This window comes from Panthera onca, chromosome B2 (genome assembly GCF_046562875.1).
Source record: "Panthera onca isolate mPanOnc1 chromosome B2, mPanOnc1 haplotype 2, whole genome shotgun sequence".
Lineage (NCBI taxonomy): Eukaryota > Metazoa > Chordata > Mammalia > Carnivora > Felidae > Panthera > Panthera onca.
Window position 1 is genome coordinate 19,965,508 of NC_138343.1, and position 24,151 is coordinate 19,989,658.

The 24,151-nt window shown below is 36.5% G+C and overlaps 1 long non-coding RNA gene across 1 annotated transcript in view; it reads right to left on the reverse strand.

Moving 5' to 3' along the window:
- The window catches only part of LOC132666759 (uncharacterized), a 78,339-nt gene extending 72,480 nt beyond the window's left edge, over positions 1 to 5,859 (reverse strand). The window contains exons 1-2 of the long non-coding RNA XR_013555393.1: positions 5,602 to 5,859; positions 4,265 to 4,398 (exon numbers count right to left, since the gene is read on the reverse strand). This is a non-coding gene — a long non-coding RNA (uncharacterized LOC132666759). The remainder of the gene's footprint in view (positions 1 to 4,264; positions 4,399 to 5,601) is intronic.
- Between the last annotated feature and the right edge of the window lie 18,292 nt (positions 5,860 to 24,151).

Consider the following 24,151-nt stretch of genomic DNA (forward strand, 5'->3'; position numbering starts at 1 on the left):
ATTATCCCAGGGGTGGCATGTCAGTGTCAAGGGATCTACTTAGTATCACAGCATCAGTGGGAATGGAAGGATGTCTGGCTCTCAACCACCACCTTCTCACCATGGTCAAATGTTGAGACATTCACACCTTATCTTCTTTCTCGCCATTGGTATCTAGTATTGCAATCTCCCCATTCCCACCGGGTCTTGGATCATTGCTCCATGCAAGTCACCTTGCATCCTTGAAGCCCCTGCTGAGAGGCTCCTTCATGTCTACCAGCTGTCTCTCCACTACCAGTGTGCCCCTCGAAAGAGGGAGCAGAGAGAAAGAATGTTATGTAAAATGTAATGTTGATGTATAGACTTTAGAAATGACTCCTACTCTAAAGGTGCTTGCAATCCAAAGAAAGCATTAAATTAATAGTTCTCTGTTTTTCTCAGAGTGGCCACACCAAACTTTACCCACTTGAGTATGGGCTTTGGATTCAGATGGCCAGGATCAAACCCAAGCCCTACCTGTAGAAGAGTTTCTGGTTCTACTTTGGATATCCCATCGATGCAACAAATTGAACAGTAGCCCCCTCATAAGGTTGCTCCACAGATAATAGATCTAAAAATAATTAAAACATTGTCTCTTGTCTAATAATCTCTAAAGAAGTCATCTCCAGTCTCATCATCATTATATCTCCTTCTTTCCATTCCCTCTTTCACCCACTCCCACTCATAGAAATGTGTCTGGGTTGATGGCTCCAGTGAAAAAACAGCGGAGCTAACACTGAGTTAAATAAGTGGGACACCACGTTGGTCAGGAGAAGACATTTTTACCAGATCCCACGTACTGTTTGCAATCCTGTCATGTTTGCCTATGAGTGTATAGCATTCTTTATTTCTCTGCAAAAAAATTTTCCCCAAATTCCTAAAAGATATTCTTTCAATGTGAACACAGAAGGCTAACATTTGGATCCAGTCATTAAAATCTATTTAATTTTATAACCAGAAGCCGGGGTGGGATATTTGAAGGAAGAAAGGAACACATGAATTCTGTCAGCTTTCATCTGTTTCCTTTCCTAAAAGTATCCAATTGTAAATCCAAAGAACTAGTTCTTCCTAAGTCGTGGAGTGAAAAAGCTCCAAAGATTAAATCAATCCAGAATCACCTCATGGGTAACTAGCCCAGTAAGTTAATTACAGGATTCTTTGTTGCTTTTTTTTTTTATTGTGGGTAAGAGTTCTTGATGCAATATTTTTGGTTAATTGAAGATTTTCTTTAAAACTATGCAAGACAGCCAGCAAATAGTGCATTTATGTATGTAATAGAAATGGTTGTAATATATCATTAAGGCACTCCAGGGCATGTTTTATTGGTTCATTAATACAGTACATGCCTTAGGTGTATTCAACCACTCGGGGCCTATATTAATGGACCAATAAAATATACCCGGGAGTGCCTTAATGCCACCCTAATATGGCTAAGCTTAAATTAATTTTTTCAGGCTTATCTTTTTAAAAATCATTTTTCCCCACTTGGGAAGATAGATTCCTTTACAGTGGGAAAAGTTCATGGTGACAGAATAAGAAGAAGTAGGATAATGAAAATCTTTTTTGTTCCATCAGTTTTCGAAAATGTTTCATCCTTTCAGATCCATTTCTAATTGTCTGCATTCTACATCCAGTGTCTTCCCACATCTTCCATGGAAATCAATAACCTTATGGCTAAGATCAGGGAAATAACAACTATTCTTGGAAGTAACAGATCAATGTGCCAACAAATGTCATGTCTAGCTATAAAAGCCAATCACCTTTCAATATTCTACCTGACCAGGACAAATGCTTACACTGATTTAAGGACCAGCTTTTCATCTACCTCCTGTCACCTTGTGTAATCAAGGAATCATGCTTCCCTACAAAAAGAAAAATATTCTTCCCAATCATCCACATTATACTTCTCTTTCAGCTTTACAAAAGTTCTTGATTTCCACTTTGGTTCACTGAGGAATCTTCTTTAAGAAGAGAAATGTGGAGAAGAAAGAAAAAGCATTGAATCCAGTTGAATGAAAATCTTGGTCTTACCATCTACTTGTTCTGATACTGATCTGGAAGCTTCTAGTTCCTTCTCAGCAAAATGTGTACAATAATGTCTATCTCATAGGAATAGCATGAATGTTGAATGAGAGAATTCATGTAAAACACTTGGTATAATGCCTGGCATGTAGGAACTACTGGATAAGTGTTAGGTTTTATTAACCTGTGAAATGCTATGGAAGAGACCAAGGTGAATGCAACAGTTGAACAGCATGAACTTCCTAAAGAAATGCTGAAAAGTTGAGCATCCTGTCTATGAAAAGCAGATCTCCCTCACTCCTTCCTGTTTTTCTTTTCCTATTACCAGTGAGATACATACCTTTAAAGGTTACTTAAAAAACAAACAGAGTGTAATCCAGGACTTATAAATGCCATAAGTAAGGCCTACTCTGTGGGGGTGGGGTAATGGAAAGTCTGTCACCATCTTCAAAGAGGTTATCTGTTACTTGGAATAACCATATAATATGGAAGAATATAAAATAACAATATAAGATTGATCAATTGTACGTGCCACCTAAGTTTTAATTCATTTTTGGACATAATGGAAGAAAGCTCTGTACACAGGATTGATCAGAAAAGGAGTCAGCGGGCCAGTAGGACCTATACAGGCCCGTTTGCTTAGTGAAGAAGGAAGTAAACATTGAAACCGGCCATGGTGAATTCAGAAGGCAGAGGTGGAAATATTCCACAGTGGGGAATGAAACAAAGGCATGTGTAACATTGAAACCGGCCATGGTGAATTCAGAAGGGAGAGGTAGAAATATTCCACAGTGGGGAATGAAACAAAAACCAGCGAGTTTTTGAGGAATGACCTTTGGGGCACTAGCAGGAGATGCAGTAGGCTGGATGGTGTGGAGAACTCTGCCTTTCAGGTGATGATGGAAAACCAGTGTAGGGGTTTGGATCAGGAAATGTCCTGAAATAAAAGCAGTATTTTTTAAGTAGTCTAATTACCAGTCTGTCTGGAAAGTGGAGTAGAGAGAAATGATACCAGAGGCACCAATTGAGGGAATATTATTCTATACTATGTTTGAATTCGGAGGCACCTGTACAAGTTGCTGAAGGGAAGACTGAAGAATGTGAATGCAAAAAAAAAAAAAAAAAATGTTTGTGATGAGCATTTGATTGTGGTATGCAAGAGAGAGGAAAGGTAAAAGAACAACTGAGAGGCTGAAGAAATGGGAGCGTTAAATAACTATTTGCTCCATTCGATTTGCTTATATTCCATTTGCCTCACTTAGAAATCGTTTTCCAAGTACTTGTTCTATGAGCTTCACGTGCTCTTGAGTAAGAATAAAACAGGATGAATGGCAAAATAGAGCCAATGTCATTATTAGGAAATACAGTTAAAAAGTACAGGGGTGCCTGGGTGGCTCAGTCGGTTAAGCATCCGACTTCGGCTCAGGTCATGATCTCGTGGTTTGCGAGTTCAAGCCCCGCGTCGGGCTCTGTGCTGACAGCTCAGAGCCTGAAGCCTGCTTCAGATTCTGTGTCTCCCTCTCTTGCTGCCCCTTCCCTGCTCATGCTCTGTCTCTCTTTCTCTCTCAAAAATAAACATTAAAAAAATTAGAAAAAAAAAAGTACGTACCCCGACAAAGGTGGGTCAGTCAAGTGCATTAATTTTATGTCTGAAAAAAACCACTTTGTCAATGATCACAGCACAAAGTATGGCAAAACTTGAACAGGTCATTGAAATGTTTCTGTCATTTCAAGTCATACCATGCTTCATGCATTTCCTTCATTTTGCCAAAATGAGTCCCTTCCTCTGTGCTCTGTCTTCTCCTTTCTGCTTACCTAAATAATATTTACTCTCGAAGGCCCACTTTATCCAAGAAACTTTCCCTAACTACTCAAACAGGGACTGAGCCCCCTCTCCCTCCTTGAAGTCCTAGAGCCCTTGCTGAATTAGCCACTTAAGTTAGCACTTAATTATGTATGTCTGCAACACACAAGTCTGTGGCACTCTCAGGGTGATGGTGCTATAAAATACTGTATCCCCACTTATTAATTCAAGTAAAATATTAATTTCTTAGTTCAAAGTTACATGTCATTATAAGCATTAACTGTAACTGTCATGGAAATAGGAAATGTGTCATTTATTTTTATATTTTTGCCAAAATTACATGAAAGAAACTTTTCATAAATACCTTATGGCTTATTGGGACGTTTACATAATTATTTGAACAGTTAAGAAAATACATACCTTTTTGTTCAAATATCTGCCCCAACTCAAAGATGACAAGGCCAGGGGGGTCTCATTGACAGTTTACAGGGGCGTGTGTTCCAGACAGCCATAGTGAGGTGAGCCGGGCATGAGGGTAACGAAGGTCTGCCCATCTGAGGTTGTACAGAGTAAGAAAACCCAGAACGTTAGGAGAAGCCAAAATCCATTAAGGAAAGCAATGAGTAAAAGCCAGAGAGAACAAAATCTGAATGTGGAAGCCAAAGAGCCGGAGGCAGATCAAAGCTGGGGTGTATTGCCAAGAGTGAGAGCTGGAATTAGTGAGAAACCCAGTGATAGCGTATCAGCTCTGGTGTTGAAAATTTCAAGCAATTGCTTAAAAATAGCTTGGAGCATCTGAGGTAGACTTAATCATACTGAGTAAAGGATACTTTTCTAATATTTCTTGACACTTTCGAAATCTGTTTTTGAATGTGTTTGTATTTGGGGGGACCCAGCCTCATGGGTTAATCATGAATTTCAATAATTTGCCCCAAATTCAAATTTTTGAAATGCAGAGTTTCTATGTGTCCTATGTATAAGTTAAAGTTTTTCACTACCTGTACAAATGTAAAAAAACGACATGTCACCTACAGACGTTGAAGCTGACAACATATTTTAGTAATCAGCGCACGCGATTCATTCTTAACTGAAACCTATCAGATTGGAAGACAGGAATTTTATAGATTTCCAGGCACATGGCTCAGATTTAATTATCAACTAAGAATCTCCAAGTAAATTCCAGTTTTGCAAATAGCTATTTAAGACTATCTCATAGAACCTGAAAATTTCCCCCAGTCATCTCTATAACTTAGGCTCAAAAAGTAGATTTGTCACAGATGGTCTTTTACACTACCATGGAAATAATTGTTCCAATCTTTCTGGAAGGCAATTTGGCAGTTCATATTAAAAGCTTGCAAATGTCCTTATCCTTTGACAGTGAAATCCTGTTGTGCTGTTTGTGAATTTTTCCCAAAGAAACAGTTACGAATGTGTACAAATATGTCTCCACAATGATATTCATTGTATCAGTGTTAATAATAGCTAAAACAACCAAAAATTCAAAGGTATAAAATAGGAGTGTGGTGAAGTAAACTATGAAAAATCCGTATAATAAAACTAATTAGCAGAAACAAAATTGTTGTGGAAGAACATTTAATGAATACAGATGCAAGTTACAAACAGCGTATAATGTCTGATCCTCTAAGAATTAATGAAAGAGAAAGAACAAGTTGGCTCAAACTATTAATATTTTTTCTCTCTCACTGTTTTTAGAAAAGTTGAGTTCCTTCAAAGGTGCCACATGATCTGGTTCTGACCTGCTGTTCCAGCTTTGTCTCTGCCACCTTCCTTTCTGCTCACCACTCCCCAGGCATTTGGGCCTCTGGGAACTTGCCAATGGCCTTCCGTCCTCAGGGCCTGGCCACTCACAGTTCCTTCCATCTAGAATGTTCTTCTCCCATTCACCACTCCTACCCTCTTACCCAGGCTCTGCTCAAACTTCAGACTGAAACACATTGTCACAATATTCACCCCTTCCCCTAGTCTACAATAGGTCCCCATGTCATGCATCCTAAGAGAACCTTGGACTCTGTTTTCATAGCATTGGAGTCTGTTGCAATCATAGAGTCCTTTTGTGACTCTCTGTTTAATATCTGTTATCTCTGATATTCTATAAACTCCATAAAGGCACAAAATATGTATTGTACGTATTAGGTACTCAAATTGTTACAGAGCATAGGATAAATGGATAAAATTATGGGTATTATTTATTTTCCTCTCTTGTCATTATAAGTTTTTGTAGCAAGCGTGCATAATTTCTGTAAAAAAAAAACAAAAAATCTAATTATAAAAAAAGTTGATATGAAATATTCTAAAATTAAAGAAAATTAAGTTTGGGAATGTACTCGAATTATTCAGGTTATATCAACACCCCAATTTGCTTGCTAATATAAACTAGACCGTGACTTTGAAATCAGGGTTTTACATGTTGAAACCTCGTCACACATTTTAAACCTTGAATTTGACTTCATATTTTTTATTGTTGCTTGTTGAAAGGATTTATTTTTTGTTTTGTTTTGTTTTATTAATTTATTTTCAAGTTAGTTAACATACAATGTAGTCTTGGCTTCAGGAATACAACCCAGTGATTCATCTCCTACATAAGACCCCAGCACACATCCCCCCAAAAATGCCCTTCTTAATGCCTGTCACCCGTTTAGCCCATCCCCCTAGCCACCTCCCTTCCAGCAACCCTCAGTTTGTTATCGGTATTTAAGTCTTGTATGGTTTGCCTCCCTCTCTGTTTTTATCTTATTTTTCCTTCCCTTCCCCCATGTTCATCTGTTGAGTTTCTCAAATTTTTTTCACGGCAATCATTAGAAACTCCTCAGAGTAAGAATCTACATACCACGCAGGAAGTCTCTGTGTGGATGGTGAAAGGAATTTTGCCTTAAGTTAACAAGCTACTTCTCAGATAATAAGTACTAAAATAGGAATTTCATGGGTCAGATAAAAAGAAGAGATAGCTCTTAAATTGCGGAATGGTTCAATGGTATGTGTGAACTGATAATATCTTGCCCTACTCTTTCCTTTTAGCCTTGACCTATGCAACAAAGAATTTGGTCTCCACCATTCCGCCAATTTGAACATGAATTGCCAACCTAGTACATGATCCAGTCTTAGTTCATGATTCTTTTTTGATGAGAACAGATCCGTATGTTTGTACTTGTTTTAGGCTAGTTTTTTTCTCCTTAAGTTGCTTCTCTGTTTTTAAGCACATAAAATGTATTTCAACACTTAACAACACAAGAAGTATAATCAAGGGCTACAAAATGTTCCAGCGAAGGTTCTCTTTTGAAGTGATAACCAAGCATTGCTACACAGGCTGACTACACGGTAGCTTAATGGTACGTTATAAAAACCCTTTTCAACATTAAACAGGAAAGTAAACCTGCCAAATTTACTTTAAAATGCAAAATTAATTTCCTGCCACCATCTCATTGCCAAAATGATTTCTTGCAATGCTGAAAGTTTGTAAGCTAAATCTCTTCCTAAAAATTGAAAGTTGAGTGCTATGTTCCTAATTAAGACTCAAGTTATTATTTTTACAGGAGAAAAAGTAATAACAAATATAGTCCCTCCTCTTCAGGTGATCTGAATTGTTTAATATGTATGTAAGATTCTTGATAATATTTTTAAGTTCATTATTATTAACCTTGACAAAAATACTGTTCTGTAGTCAACGACAATTTTACTAAAATCACATGTAACTGCAGTATTATAAATGCCTCATCTTGGCTTTCTTACAATCTATCCAAATTCAGTGTTTCTGGTGTAGCCACTTGAGTTCACATTAGATTTATCTCACCCTATAAAAGCACAATTCATTAAACAGACTAGTCTATTTAAACTAAGGCAATTTTATCACAGTCAATTCAATTATTTAACACTGCTTTTTTAACTCACTACTTAAAGCTTTCTTTTGACAAGTATTCCTTTAAATAAATGAGTTGTAATTTAAAGAATGAAAAAAGATTAAGTTCCTTTACAATATATGCAATTAGCCTATAGGGAGATGTTTTTCTGACATAAAACGAAGTTTTCTTTGAAAGTTAGACTGAATTTCAAGTAACAAGAGCCACCAAGTTTATTTTTCAACAGAAATAAACAAAAAGGCGCTTCCTCTGTATAGTTAACTTTCTTTTTTCGTGTTGCTTGAATTTCATTTAAGGAAGTAACTTCTTGGCCAAGCCTACATAATTAAAGAATCAGATTGATCATCTGAATAATTTATTCCAAAGATAATATAACCTGGACTATGTAGAATTGGCTTCCTCATCCTACTAAATGATAATCTGGTAAGTGACTTTATAAAGTCATAATAAATGCCAAAATGAAAGTTTAATAGCTGCCTACTCCACTGCTAACAAAAGCAACTTGAGCTGGTGTGCCAAGTTCTTTTTAAAAATTTCCCCCCAAGATGCTTTGTTTAAAATTATTCAGAGGCTTGGGGCTCCTGTGTGACTCAGCCAGTTAAGCGGCCAATTTCGGTTTATGTCAAGATCTCGCGGTCCTAGGTTCCAGCCCTGCGTAGGGCTCTGTGCTGACAGCTCTGAGCCTGCTTCTGTTCCTGGGTCTCCCTCTGTCTCTGCCCCTCCCCATTCGCACTCTGTCTCTCTCTGCCTTTCAAAAATGAATAAATGTTAAAAAAAAATTAAAATTATTAAGAGGCTTAAATTTTATTCCAGATTACAAATATGAACTGCAGATTACACGAACAGAACTACGAATGGCACCATCATTAAAGAAAAAGGAAGGTAGATGTGTTTAGGACACAGTATATTCACAGAACAGTGTCTTCATAAAGGCGATGTCATTAATTTTTCCTGAGAGTTATCCTAGAAAAACAAGGTGAAAAGAGTCAAAGGAACATGGCACATGTTGTCTGTATCCAAGAGGATTACTATGATTTATTTTATTTATTTTATTTTTTGAGAGGGAGAGAGAAAGAGTGTGAGTGAGTGGGCTCAAGTGAGGGAGGAGCAGAGGGAGAGAGACAGGGAGAGAATCTTAAGCAGGCTCCATGTTCAGTGTGGTGGAGGGTTTTTTTTTGTTGGTTTTTTGTTTTTCTTTTTGTTTTTTCTTTTTGTTTTTTTTTAAGTAGGCTTCATGCTCAGTGCAGAGCCCAATGCAAGGCTTGAGCTCATGACCCTGAGGTCAAGACCTAAGCTGAGATCAAGAGTTCGATGCTTAACCTATTGAGCCACCCAGGCACCCCTGATTTTGATAGGTATTACATGAAATGAGTCTCATGACTATTAGGTCAGGTTTCACGTAGTGTTGCTTCTTAATGGAAATACTCAAAATATATTCTTATTACTAAAATATTTGAGGGAAAGGGAATTTTTGGAACTTGGCCTCTCATGAATTGTTTTTGTTTCTCCTTTCTTTTTCTATTAAGAAATATGTTTGGGTGACTTTTATTTTTCTGGTATAACCACTCATCATACTTTAATAAACAATCCATGGATCAAATTACTTCCTTTAGTATAGGTTAGTGAATTAATAACTTTTATCAAAAAGAAATAATTGTCCAGAATGAAATCTTTCATTATATTGGAATCACCTAGAAATTAAATGCTGCATGCTGGGATAAACCAAAATCATCTACTCATTACCTGAAAAAATATTCCTAAATTTGAAGATAGCTTTGTATGCCCCCTGGACTTACTTTGTACCTTCCATATCCAAAAAATGAAATACATAATTTTTAACAAAACATTACAATATTTTCATAGGATATAAGTGTCAATTTTAACCAGTAATAGATAGTAAAACCTAAGAGCCAAGTTGGATATTATCCAGAATGCCTCATTTTGGTGTTAATTCAAGTGAATTAATTACCTAATTTAGGACTACAAGGGTAAGCCAAGCTATACCTGGAAGGAAATGAAAGAAAAGTCTAGACAAAAGTTTCAAAACAAAATACGGTCATGGTGTGTGTGTTTATTTCAGAGACTTATTTTATCCCTGCCTTTCACTTTCTCCAGTAGAGGGGCCTAACACACTAGTCAGATCTTTCTCCACTCTAAACACATTCTTTGGGCCTTATACGCATCACCACTGACAAATGGTGGCCATAACTGAGGGCACTCAAGTTCGTGGCGGGATCCTTGTAATGGTCAGAGCTGACACCAGCAGACCAAGCAATAGAGTCAGTAGTCACGAAATGTGCCTCCACTGAAAGCAACTAAATTCTTTGTCCTCAAGTCTATCATAAAGCATGAGGTTGTATCTCTTTGATCAACCTCCAAATTCCATTTTTATATCATTATTTCACTTTGCCAATTGAAAAGATTTTCTTCTGTAATTAAATTCCTTCAGTAGCATGTATATGATACATGGGATTTGTGATTGTTATTGTCATCTACTTGATGTCGGGCTGATGATTTCTCATGAGTTAACACTAAGTGTTGGGAGTCTTAGGATGAAACAGGTTGGATCCAGATTAAAAGGATTTGGGCAGACCATAGAGACATTCCTATGCACCCAGAGGAGATATATATGCCAGTGTTTGCCAGTACAACTCTACCTTATGTTGTCAAGAAGGGACAAGAACTTTTCTACTACTCTCAAGAACGTTTCTACTCTTCTGGGTTCTTTTCCCTTATAATTGTCTGTTCTCACATTTTCTTTATCATTCTCTATGCTTCTAAAATTTATAAAGAGAGAAATAATTTAAAAATATTGTATCTGGGGCACCTGGGTGGCTCAGTCAGTTAAGTGTCTGACTTTGGCTCAGGTCATAACCTCATGGTTCATGAGTTCAAGCCCTGTGTCAGGCTCTGTGCTGACAGCTCAGAACCTGGAGCCTGCTTCGAATTCTGTGTCTCCCTCTCTCTCTCTGCCCCTCCCCCACTTGCACTCTGTCTTTCTCTCTCCCTCTTTCTCTCTCTCTCTCAAAAATAAGTAAACCATAAAAATATCTTAAATAAAATAAAAAAATAAAAATATTGTATCTGATGGATTTAATCCATAAGACATATAAACCTCCATCTCAAATTAATCTAAAAATTAAAAATAGGAACAAAAGTACTCAATAAAATTTTCTTTAATATCTGAATCTCATCTTCTCCTCATCATTACTGATCTTTCCTTTTTTTGTTGTTTTAACTTAAAAAGTACTTTTATAGCCATGAATTAAATTTCTACTAGAACTTTAAGGGTTTTAAAAAGTATAATGACTACCAATAATTTTGTCAATAGATAATTCTTTAAAAAGAGTTCCATGGCCAAATCACTTTGGAGATCATACATAAACTTCCTAATTCTGGAGATCGTATAGAAAAAATACTAAGAAATCTCAGAGGAAAAAAATCCTACTAACTTCATTTATCTCAAATTTTCCCAAGTTTATTTTATTACAGTTTTAGCATGGAATACTGACTAACATCTTGCAGAACTGGTATCCAGAGCAATGCAGTTTAGGAAACACTAAAATATGTCACATTTTATAGACCAGGAAACTGAGGCTCAAGAGGTCTTTCTATCTCACCCATGGCCACCCAGTCATTTATTAGCAAAACTCCCACTGAAATCCCAGCCTCCTGAATCCCAGTCAAGTGGTCTTTTTCTCACTAGGAAACATGCATGTTAAAAAAAATTTTTTTTAACGTTTATTTATTTTTTGAGAGGCAGAGAGAGGCAGATTGTGAGTGTGGAGAGGCAGAGAGAGAGGGAACCACAGACTCTTAAGCAGGCTCCAGGCTCTGAGCTGTCAGCACAGAGCCCGACATGCGGCTCAAACCATGAACCGTGAGATCATGACCTGAGCTGAAGTCAGATGCTTAACCAACTGAGCCACCAAGGCACCCGAAACATTCATATTTTTACCAAAAATAAATGCAGTTGCTTTTTCTAATATTGTTAGATGTAAATTGTCAAATGGATCTGTAAATTATTTAATACCAAAACACAATCAATACCAACTGAAAACTAAGGATTGTAAAGACGTTTGAACCACAGCGTTGAACAGAAACACCTTCCAGAAAAGTTTTTAGACCATATTTCATATTGAGGCACCTGGGTGGCTCAGTCAGCTAAGCGTCCAACTCTCGGTTTTGATTCAGGTCATGATCTCATGGTTCATGAGATCAAGCCTTACGTTGAGTTCTGCACTGACAGTGGGAAGCCTGCTTGGGATTCTCTCTTTCTCTCTCTCTCTCTCTCTCTCTCTGTCTCTCTCTAACCCTCCTCTGTGCTCTCTCTCTCTCTCTCTCAGAAATAAATAAATAAATAAATACATAAATAAATAAGTAAATGCATAAATACATAAATACAGTTTAAAGAAAATATTTCATATTTCAAATATCGAGGTTATAAGAAATAAAACATTTCAGTAATGAATATCTTAATTATATATTTAATATGGCATGTAAATCTGAATTTATAAGTGAGAATTCTAGATAGCATATTTTATTAAACATTGCAAACTATCTTTAAATGCCTAGGAGTTACCAAACATAGGCTATATACCTTGTATCACAGTAAATATAGATTGAATAATCCTACTTCAGTCAGAATGATCTCAGATTAATGTAATAAATGTAAATTGTAACTTACAGAAACAGGACGGTAAGTACACGTTAGAGCCTTGGTCTTTGTTCAGGTTTGTATTTCAAAAGTTAAACAAAGCTAATAGATGGAGATGCTAAGAATGAGTAAGTCTACACAGCACAGGACCCAAGAAAAATTTCTCCTTCAGACTAGTGATAGCTCTACCAGCTGGTATAAATGAGGGTGATCTTTCTGAAGGAGAAATGTCCCTTTATTCACCCATTCAATGAACATTTATTGAGCTCCTACAATGGCAAGTCACTGTGGCAGCTTAACTAGGCATAGGAATGAGGAGAGAAACACAGTTACTGACCGTGGGAGCTTAAGTTCTAACAAGGGAAGCAGACGGTAAATAATTGCACAGGTAATTAATCCGTTAGTTGTGGTAAGTGCTACAAAGTGGTGCAGGGCTGAGTAGAGTGGGGCATAGGTATGAACATAACTGTCACATCAGAAGACCAATCCACGGGATAGGGCAAGTCTCTTTAGACAACTTACATTTGATATGGATCCTGAACCTGATAGGAATTTACCAGAAAAGGAAGAGAAAGGTATTTAAGGCAGAGTTGCTGGGTCCTTTAACAGGAAAGCTGGCTGAAGAGTAGAGAGTTAGGAAAATTTGATCGCCAAAGGCTGGTAGAAAGTCAAAGTTCTGATATGAAGGTCTGACCAGCTGAAAGGAGCAGATCAAAAAATCACAGCCCTGAAATGAGCAAAAGGCCAATTAAGTGGGCCCATAGTTACACAGATACAGTTTGAGAGAGGGTGTAGGCAGAAGGGTGAGAGTGAAGGGAATAATCTACCTACAGCCCTTCAGAAAAATAGTGTTTTCTATGAGCTTTCTAAGATTCTGGCCTCTGCAGTGGCTGGCCTTGACTCCTCAGACTTTGTAGCCTGAACTGATATCTTCTCAGTTCTCCTCATTCTGTTCATGCTTCCTGTTTATTTCTGGAGTTTAACCAACCACATCCACAGAAATACACCCTGCTGGTTCTGTCCATGTGAACATACTTGGGAGGGTGGAGAATGTATCTTCACTTGTAATCCTCACATATTGAAAACAGATGAGCCTCCATTCTGTCTTTGAACTCATTACTTTAAGATATTCAATTAACTAAACACCAAATTAGCTACATTTCAAAATCCTTATGAAATACACTCAAACTCCTGGATGTTATTAAGATTAGGAGAATGAAAACTGTTTTTGAAACATTTTGAATGAAAAACGATAATATCTCACTATCTGTTAAAGCACTAAGTACATTTTCCCCTCTCCTGTTAAATATGGGTAGAGATATGACTCCCAAACTACTTACGTTTTCAAAATGTAGTCATGTGCTATAATTTTCAATATGAAAGTATGGGAAATTATATCCTAGCTTCTAATCTGAATTTTTTTTTCATAAAAAATATTGGAAAATGAGTTATCTATTTACCTCTTATTAACATGTAAGGATACCACATTTTTGCAATTATACAAGGTTTATAACTAAACATTTATCCCAGTAAAAGACTTTTATCTTGAAACAAGTGTTATTCTTATGGAAGTTTTCAGTTTTCTGAGGTTCCCTGAGCAGTCTGTCAAGAAAATAGGAAGTATACTTTTGTTTTATAAGCCAGCTTCCGTATGATTCCATGTATCGCAATTCTAAATGACTTTTCATCCAAGATGTCTTATTAACTGGTTGGTGAAATAAATAGATGTGAACCTCAGCAGATATTATGCACAGGTATAGTTGATGATTAGCATTTCAAAAAGTTATATGCAATCTATGGATGATATTTGGAGATTATAAATGAGAGGGGCTGTTTTCTATTTATTTGCATGCTTTAACTTGAGGATATTTAAAGAGTAAGGAGACTATGGAAAAGCAAGTGTTGGACATATGGTCCCAAAGGTAGTTTTTACTATTGTTCCCTGGAACACGGTGGTTCTTCTAAGAAAATTATTACACAAGGTGCTTGTTTAAATTTTGCATATAACATAAAATGCAACTCCAGGCCGTCTCAAATAGTTCTTTTTCCAAAGGTTTGTTATTCAGAATCCAAAAAGCATATTCCCAGAAAAGAAACAGTACAACATTTACCATTGTTAGGTTACCATGCCAAGCCTATTTAGCTCACAATACCAGTAAACCTCATATTTCTTGTGTGTGGGAGTTTTTGTGAAGATTATGTAAGATGATAAAAAGCACATAATCAGATTTTGAGTATATAGTCTAATATAGTCATTCTTTTTTATGGAATCTAGGGGCTCAACTGATGTTTGTTTCACTTCTCTGTCTCTTGTTATTTAATAGGCTGATTTGAATTCAGTGTTCTGGAGGCATTGGTAAGAAGCCGGAAATATTAATAAAGGAGAAAGGAGGGAAAAATCAAATGACTTTCTCAATGTCCCAAAGCTTCATCTATAGAACAGACATTCAGTATCTCCTTCCTGCTGGTCAGATATTCTCAAAATAACCACCTATCCAGGCCTGCCCTGATCTCCAATTTACCAACCCCTGCCCTCAAGCATCCAACCCAGCACAGCTGATCCCAGCTAGGTATTTGAAATGAAGTCATACTAACACATGGATGTAATTTTAAGGAAGTTTAAAATACTGAAGTGTACTCTAATTTAAAAGTAGAAATGGGGGCTCCTGGGTGGCTCATTTGTTGAGCATCCAACTTTGGCTCAGGTCATGATCTCAGGGTTTGAGGGTTTGAGCCCTGCATCAGGCTCTGTGCTGACAGCTCAGAGCCTGGAGTCTTTGGATTCTGCATGTCTCTCTCTCTCTCTCTCTCTCTCTCTCTCTCTCTCTCTCGATTCTGCATGTCTCTCTCTCTCTCTCTCTCTCTCCCTCTCCCGCTTGTGCTCTCCCTCTCTCTCCCTCTCTCTCCGTCTCTCTCTGTCTCTCTCTCAAAAATAGACATTAAAAAAATAAGTAAATAAAAGTAGGAATAACTTGGAAGCATAATTGTTTTTCTGATTCGTTGTAACCTGTAATTTGTGCAAATTTTAAAGGAAATGTTAGAAAATATTGAGATCGGGGAACAGTATCTGACATAAAAAATTTCTATCATAAAGGTCCTGCTACGAAGTCTAGCCCAAGGGTCAGTTTCCATGAACTAGGGAGATTCTGCCGACCCTCTCCTGCCTCCACTTTTCCACCTACGTCATTGTCCATGACTGTTCAGGAGCCAGTATGTGCTTACTGGGAGTAGCTGAAAGGAATAGTCATAGAAATGCAAGCAGGAACTGTAGGTGTTCAGCGGCAAACTCAGCCCCTGGGCAGAAACTTGAGTGCAGCGGATCAGGGGCAAACTTCATCCTGGTTCCACTCCGGGAAGTGGGGCACAAGGGGCTGGGTGACCGGCCACTCCTTCTCACGTGCACTAGACCACTCTCGGGGATACAGACACCCTCTGTGCCATTTGCCATCGCAAAGGGCTGGAGTATTTGTATTTTTTGACATGATTTGTAACATGCTTTTGATGATTTAAAAAATACACAGAAATGCAATACTCAGAATTCAGCATAAAAGTCTCAACTTTCTGTAATCAGTTTTTTTAACTGATAGCAAAATTTCAGTCATTTTCATGTTATAATTGATGTGATTTAGCTTCTTGGATTTTATTATGAGAGATTTCCAGGTTCTTAACAAGTTCTGCAAATACAATTGGCACTTGAACAACACAAGATTTGGGGCACTGACCCCCCACACAGTTGAAAAATCCATGTATAAGTTTTGACTCCTCAAAATTTAACTATTAATAATAGCTTACTGATGACCGGAAGCTTTGTCAGTAAGAGCAAGGGCAAGTTGATTAACACATATGTTGTATGTTATGTGTATTATGAAGTGTATTCTTACAATAAAGTAAGCTGGAAAAAATGTTATTAAGAAAAATGTAAGGAAGAGAAAAATAGATTTACAATACTGTGTTGTAATTATTGAAAAACTCCACATTAGAATGAACCCATGCAGTTCATGCCTGTGAACCTGTGTTGTTCAAGGGTCATATACATACATACGTATAGTTAAATCTACACAAACAGTGAAATGGAAAATTGAGGACCATACTTTGTGACAAAATTTCTTTTTTATCCTTTGTATGCTGTTATAGTATAAAAGGGAAAAGGAAAAAAATATGTCAAAAAACAGTTGCTGCTATTACTTTTGCTATTTAGTTGATACATTGATGAAAAGAAGTAGGAAGAGAACAGAAGATTCTTTATACACGTTAACCAGGTTATGAACATTTGTGTGGTTTCCATTTTGAGGAATTGTGAATAAGCTACCATAAGCATTCAGATATAGGTGTGTGTGTGTGTGTGTGTGTGTGTGTGTGTGTGTGTGTGTGTTCTTCCATCTTTTATAAGTACCTAGGTCTAGGACTATTGGGTTGTTGCTAAGTATAACTTAAGTTTATATGAAACCATCAAACAGTTTTTCAAAGTGGCTATACCATTTTCATTGACACCAGCAATGTGTTGAGAGTTATAGTTTGTCTTATCCATTGCAGGTTCTAGTATTTTCAGCTAGTTTGTTTTGTTTTAATTTTAGCTGTCTTAATAGATGTTTGTTTTGTTTTAATTTTAGCTGTCTTAATAGATGTGTTCTGATATGTTATTGTAGGTCTAATTTGCATTACTCTAATGTGATATATTATTGAGCATCTTTTCATATTGTTACTTGCAACCCGTATTTCCACAGTAGTTACTTGCAATCCGTATTTGCTTAAATCTTATGCATACTTTTAAAAGTAGGTTCTTTATTTTCTAATGATTGAGTTGTAAAAATTCTTTAAATATTCCGGAGAAAACTGGGCTTTTTTATTATGTATTTTGTAATTTCTTTCCTTGTAGATTTTATGATTTCAGCTTTCTGTACTCTGCCTAAGAAATCTTTCCTTAATCCAAGGTCACATGGATCTAGTTTATGGTTTCAGGCTTAGAGTCTTATGGAGTTTTATAGTTCTGAGTTTTACATTAGGTATATTTTCCATTTCAAATTCATTTTTGTATTTGGTATGAAGAATAGGTCGAGGATTTCTGTTTTGTGTAGGCTTGTTTCTTTTTTTATATACAAATATCCAATTTTTCCAGTATCATATTTAAAAAATAATATCCTTTTACCACTAATTATCTAATCAAAATTCAATCGATCGTATATATGTAAGTCTGTTTTCTTTCTATTCATTCTATTAATCTATTTCTCTACGCATTCAGTCTTAAAATTGGGTTGTGAGAGTACACCAACACTGACACTTTCAAAAAAATGTTTTGACTATTCCATATCATTTGCATTTTTATAAATATTTTAGAATTTATTTGCCAGTTTCTATATTATTGCATAGTTTCTGACATTTATAAAACAGTTTGTTCCTTTTATGTAATTGATATTTTTTCTCTCTTGCTTCCTTTAATATTTTATTTTATCTTTGGTTAAAAGCTGTTTAGAATGATTTGACATGTGTGTGTGTGTGTGTGTGTGTGTGTGTGTGTGTGTGTGCGCGCGCACATGCGTGTGTCCTGTTTAGGCTTCTTAAAGTTACTTGGATCTGTGGTTTGATATCTTTCATTCTTTTTGGAATATTCTCATCCATTATATTTTCAAATAGTTCTTCTACCTATTTTCTATCTTTCAGTCTTTTCTTTCTAGGATCCAATTAAAGATATGTTAGACCATTTAATATTGTTGTACAGCTCCTGGATGCTCTGTTCCTTTTATCTCACTTTTTTTTCTCTATATATGTCAGTTTTGATCATTTTAGGAATGATACATTCCTGATATTTTTCTCACTGATGCCTTCTTCAGCTGTATCAGGTTATTTTCTGAACTGTCCAAAGGCATTTTTTATGCGCGATGGTGTCTGTGCCATGCGGATGTGGATATGATTCTAGCATTTCTTTTTCATTGCATTACTATAGTTTCCGACTCTCTATGAAAAATTTTCATATGTTAATACATGTGATCCACTTTTTCCACTAAATCTTTTAACTTGTGAACCATCGTTATTTTTACATCTCAGATAGTTCCAATATCGTGATCATCTCTGAATGGGGTACTATTTATTGCTGTATCTGTTGACAAATCATTGTTTTTTCTTGCTTTCTGTGTACCTTCTACCTTTTTATTGAACACTATGTACAGAACCATAGTAACGTAGTATGTAGAACATTATGTGTAGAAGAGTACATAATGAAATAAGTATCATTTATGATATTTATTCTTTTGTCATAGGCATTAGCGTCAGGATTTGAGAAAAACTAGCCATGGGTTGAGCAGGATTTGGGTTTTGATGTCGCTACTGCTACAGTTACCTTTCTTATATCATATGCTTCAGTTCTTCTAGTGGTGGGGTACATTCTCTTGTACTTTGGGCTTGGGTTCCAGAAGTTTTCCTTAGTACTGCTGCTCCAACTCAGCTTTCAGTCATCTCGCTGTATGCTCCACCATATAGTTGCCCTTTTTCCACCCTCTTGTGCTTCCTCTAGTGGCATATTGCTTTCGTTTATTCTCCATGCCCTTCTTGGGAAATGGAAAGAGTTCTCTGGATGCCAGGGTCTCAGAGGTAGGGTTTCCACTCACTCTTTGTCACAGCAAAACTCTGACTTGTATCTTAGGCAGGAATTTCCCCTCCTTTAGAAATAGCAGGTCTTTAATGGTATCAGTATAGGTATAAAAATGGTATAAAACCCTGGTCAAAGAATTTTCCTATCTCCCACTCACCCCCTCCACGAATAAGTGTTTTTTTGCTCCTATCTTTCAGTCAACTCAGCTACTGTATATATTTGTTCTCTTCCTGTCACCACTTCCAGTCTTAGCTGCCCTCACAGAATTAGCCTGAAAACTTTTATAGAGTCTCTGGTTTTCTGTCATTGTTAGGATGGAAGCAATACTTTTAATTTTAAATATTTATTTGAATTTATTGTCCCTTGGATACCTTGTAATGTAGTCTCCATTTCTGATATAATTTTCTTCTTTTTAATTCTATCTAATTCGACTCTTATTTAATTTTATACTGATTTTTTATACATTTATATTATTAGATTTAGAACTTTTGATTTAAGGATTTTTTTTTAATATTTCCAAATGCTTGGAGAGTATTTATTTCAGTTTGAGGAATCATGTTACACTTTTCTGCTTGTGGTTTTTTGGGTGGGGAGAATATTCAACAGTTGAAATTTGTCTGATTTAGATTTTCTGTTATCATTTTGCAGTACTTTTATGTAAAGTAGCAGATTACAATCTGCTTTTTTTTTTCTATTTTTATTCCATTCGTGGATGGGGTTACTAGTTCAAGAGTGCCCTCTTCTGTTATTTTAATAAAATACAGACACTCTGATGGATAATAATGAGTGGGTAAGGCATTACCAATTTTTCACAATTTGTTTCGGAATTCTTAATTTCTTTTCTCTTAGTTCTTCTTTGCCTCATTGTCACATCTCCAAAGGATACCATTCCTTCTGTATATATCTGATTTATCCTGAAAACAATGATTCCTCAAGGATGTTATTTCTGGTCCCACTCACTTTGAAGGCCCTTTCCTCTAGACAGTAGAGCAGACTACCAAATTCCAGCTCTCTGTTCAGTATTTTGTCTCCTCCCCTGTGACTTTTTTTTCTTCTGGGAGTGATTTATGTGTTTGACCTACACTTTTCTTTGTGGAGACTTATGAACCTTCCTCCCTCTCTGTATATTCTCAGCTCAGACAGCAAGAACATTCGAGAATTTGGTTTATTATTCTACTTAAAATAATTTGAAAGTTGATGTTTTTCTATTCCATAATGCTGAAAATGTGAGTCATGTATAGTTGAATTTGCAAATCTAGTTTGTTATAGGGTTTCCTGGGGGAGGGGTGTATGAAGAGGAATAAAATTAGGCATCCACCATTCAAACTGTAGCATATTCATAAAATAGAATATCCACAAAGCACAAAAATAGAAGGAGTTTTTGATAAATGCAATACAGATGAAACTCAAAAACATCATTTTGAGTTGAAAGTAACTATATGCAAGTATATAAATCCTATATGTGATTATTTTTATGAAGTTTCACAACAGGCAAAGTCAATTTTGTGATATAAATAAGTTGTTGCCTGGGACAAGCCACAGAAGGAAATCACTGCAAAGGAACACAGGGGACTTACTGGAATGATGAAAATATTCTACATCTTGACTAGTGGAGAGATGGCTACACGGGTGTATACATTTCTCAAAACTCATCAAGATTTATACTTAAAATCTATGAATTTTGTGGTATGTAAATTTTACCTCAATAAATTTGACTTAAAAAATTTCAGTATATGGGTGGGGCGCCTGGGTGGCTCAGTCAGTTGAGTGCCAACTTTTGATTTCAGTTCAGGTCATGTTTTCAAGGTTGTGGGATTGAGCTCCACGTCGGGCTCAGTGCTAAGGATGGAGCCCACTTAGGATTCTGTCTCTCTCCCTCTGCCCCTTTCCCCCACTCACCCTCTCCTTCTCTCTCAAATAAAAATAAATAAAATAAAAATAAAATAAAATAAAATAAAATAAAATAAAATAAAATAAAATAAAATAAAATAAAATTCAGTAGCTCAGTTAAATAGCAGATTAGGCACAAATGATGAGGGAATTGATGAAAGATCAGAAAGATAAAATATGGACAATATAAAAAGAAAGCTAAGAGACTTAGAAAATAGTAAAAGAATATCCAATAATGTATATTTAGTAATAGTTCCACAGGAATAGAGGGAAGACAAAGGTAATATCCAAAGAAGTAATGACTGTGAACTTTCTAGAAAAAAAGCAAGTAATAAACCTTTATACTGAAGAAGGAAACAAAAATTTGAGCAGATTAGTTTTTTTTTTAAATCTATATCAAAACATTGTAATGAAACTGTGGAGTTCAAAAAAAAAAAAAACCTGAAAGAAAATCCAGAGAGCATGAATACAAAAAAGAAAAATTGAATGATGAGTAATATTCTCATTAGTAAAAATAGATGACAGAAAACAAGGGAGGAAGAGCTGTAAATGTAAAAGTCTACACCTGCCTAAATTATAACTCAAAAACAAAAGCAAAATAAATATGAATTCACATGAAGATAAACTTTGAGTGTTTTCTATTCGCTGACTGATACATGCTGAAACATTTACAAAAGATGTAATTCAGTAAGAAATAAAGAGCAAAGAACAACAATGTTGATAAAAATTAGGAAAAAAGAACACTGAGATGAAAATATTTTGGCACAACTCTAGAGATAGCAATGAAAAATAGTCCAGGAAGCAAAAGAAGTTGTTAATTATTATTATTTCATTGTCTTCAAAATAGAAAAGTATAGACCACAAATGAATTATCTGAAAGGGACAAAGGATAATATGGTTATATTTCAACATTGAAGAGGAAGAAAGACAAGGACTCTGAGAAAGAAAATATGACACATAACAATAATAACTAAAGTATTTGTAGAGGGAATGTGTCATCCTAATTAACAGCACAGGTTCTAAAACAAAACAATGAATATGTTCAACTCCTGATTTATCACTTTCCAATTGTGTCACTTTGGGTAAGTGACTAAGATTATCTGATTTCCTCATCTGCAAAACGAAAAAAAAAAAAAAATAGTGCCTACCTCAGAGGGTTATTTGAGGAATAAATGAGGATAGCTTCTCATAAAGACTACGGCCTGTCATTATTCACAATGCTTGATAACACTTCAGTATTTTGGTTCTGAAAGCTAAGTAGAGCTGATATGGCTTTTGTTTGCTCAGGTGTGTTTATTTCTCCTACTAATGAAGATCCCAGCAATCCCAGTGTGAGCTTTTACTAACTATGACCTTGTACAATTCACCCGACCATTGTGAGGCTCAGTTTGCTCCTCCATAAAATGGGGATAAGACTGCCTATCTGTCAGTGCTGTTGTGATGAACAAGTGAGACAACAGGTTAAAATGTTTGAATGATAAGTAAGATGGACTCCTTACAATGACCTCTATGACTCAACATGATCTAGACTTTATCTCATATTACTCTGATTTCTCACTTCTCTTCAGCCCCGTTGACCTCCTCACTCTTGTATGAATATAGCAACACTTTCCCAGATCAGAACCTTTGTATTTACTCATGCTCAGATATTGTCATGGTTGCTCCACACTTCTTTTAGGTCTTTATTCAAAAGTCATCCTCTCAGGAGTCTCTTGACTACGCCTGCTTACAAACACTTTATACCCACATTTCCATCTTGGTCTTCTTCCAAGATGTCATTTATTATACTCCTTTATCTCACTTTTTTCTTTGTCCTTTCCTGGAATGCATTTTCATAAAGGCAGAAAATTTTTAACTTTTTTTCCTTCTATTGCTGTTTCTTTATCGGTGGCTGGTACCCAAGTAAGTTCTACACCCAATGTGGGGCTTGAATTCATGACACTAAGATCAAGAGTCACATACATGCTCTACTGACTGAGCTAGCCAGATGCCCCTCACAGCTGGCATTTGATAAACAGTAGCTGAATGAATCAATTGAAGGCTCTGTTTCAGATATAGATCTCTTGTGTTTTTTCTTATTTCCTTTCTGTTGTCTGCCTTCTAAACCCTCATCATCTTTGTCCAGCCAAGCCCTGCAATTCTATGCTTGGGTCTTCCAACCATCAGCCCTGGGGATGCTGGGCCCTATCCTTTAGTTTCCACTGGACAGCCATGCCTAGAAGTCACTTCCAGACTTAGATGGAACACTGCATCGCACACACCGTGTGATCTGGCATCCTGAGGGTCCATCCAATGGGCCAAATGATGCAATCCCAAAGGTCAGAGAAGTTAACTCATCTCTAGTGAGGAAATTGGAACAATACACAATAAGAGTGGGAGGGAGTGTGCAGGCAGCTACATTCCTGTTCTTCCTTACTCCCACAACTACTCAGCGATATGGATTCCCTGCAAGTTGTAGAGAAATCCTTTGTGCTAGGCAAACACACCTGCCAAGCAACATACAGGGCGTTTTTGTGGCTTGCTCTGAGCTCTGAGCTCTGTCCAAGCAAAAGCCAGTGCAAGGACATGCCACATCACTTTGCTTTGTTTCTCTCCCCAACCCTTACTTCCACATTCGTCTTTTTTTTTTTTTTTTTTTTTTTTGCTCTGAGTTTGTATCTTTCAAATCAGGCACCTGCACCATAACCCTTGTCTCACACTCTGTTTTCTGAAGAACGTGGGCTAAGACAGGGTCTTTGATGTGTCCATCCCTTTGTATTCAAGGGGCAAACTACATTTATCACTTTTGTAGGTGGAGACACGGTGGTATGTTCCATGTCATTGTAGTCAAGCTGAACCAGGTTTGAATCCCAAATGTACATTTGCACTTATATGCAAGGGGTGGGGTGACACTATGACATGTGCTCTGGCAGGGTATATCCTTGCCAGCCATCCCTCTACAGTATGAAAGCTTGGTGGACAGTTATTCACGTCTACCAGGAAATGTTCATTAAATGATAGACTCAGTCCTTTAACCAAGGTACTGCGATACTAAAGCTGTGCCCTCTCTACTACACTGCATTGCCTCTCAGCAGATATAAATAGCTCATAACAACTGATCACAAAGAGAAAACAGAACAAAACAAAATCATGTTGCCTACCTTCCTGTGGTGGTCAGTTTTATTTAGAAAATACGGTGCTTTGTTCTTAATAAAAGGCAATATCATATTCCTATTACCTAGCTGCACAGATTCTAATAAAAATCTAAGGATTATTAATATAGAGCTCATTTGAGGAGATGAATAGTGTAAAAGACATCG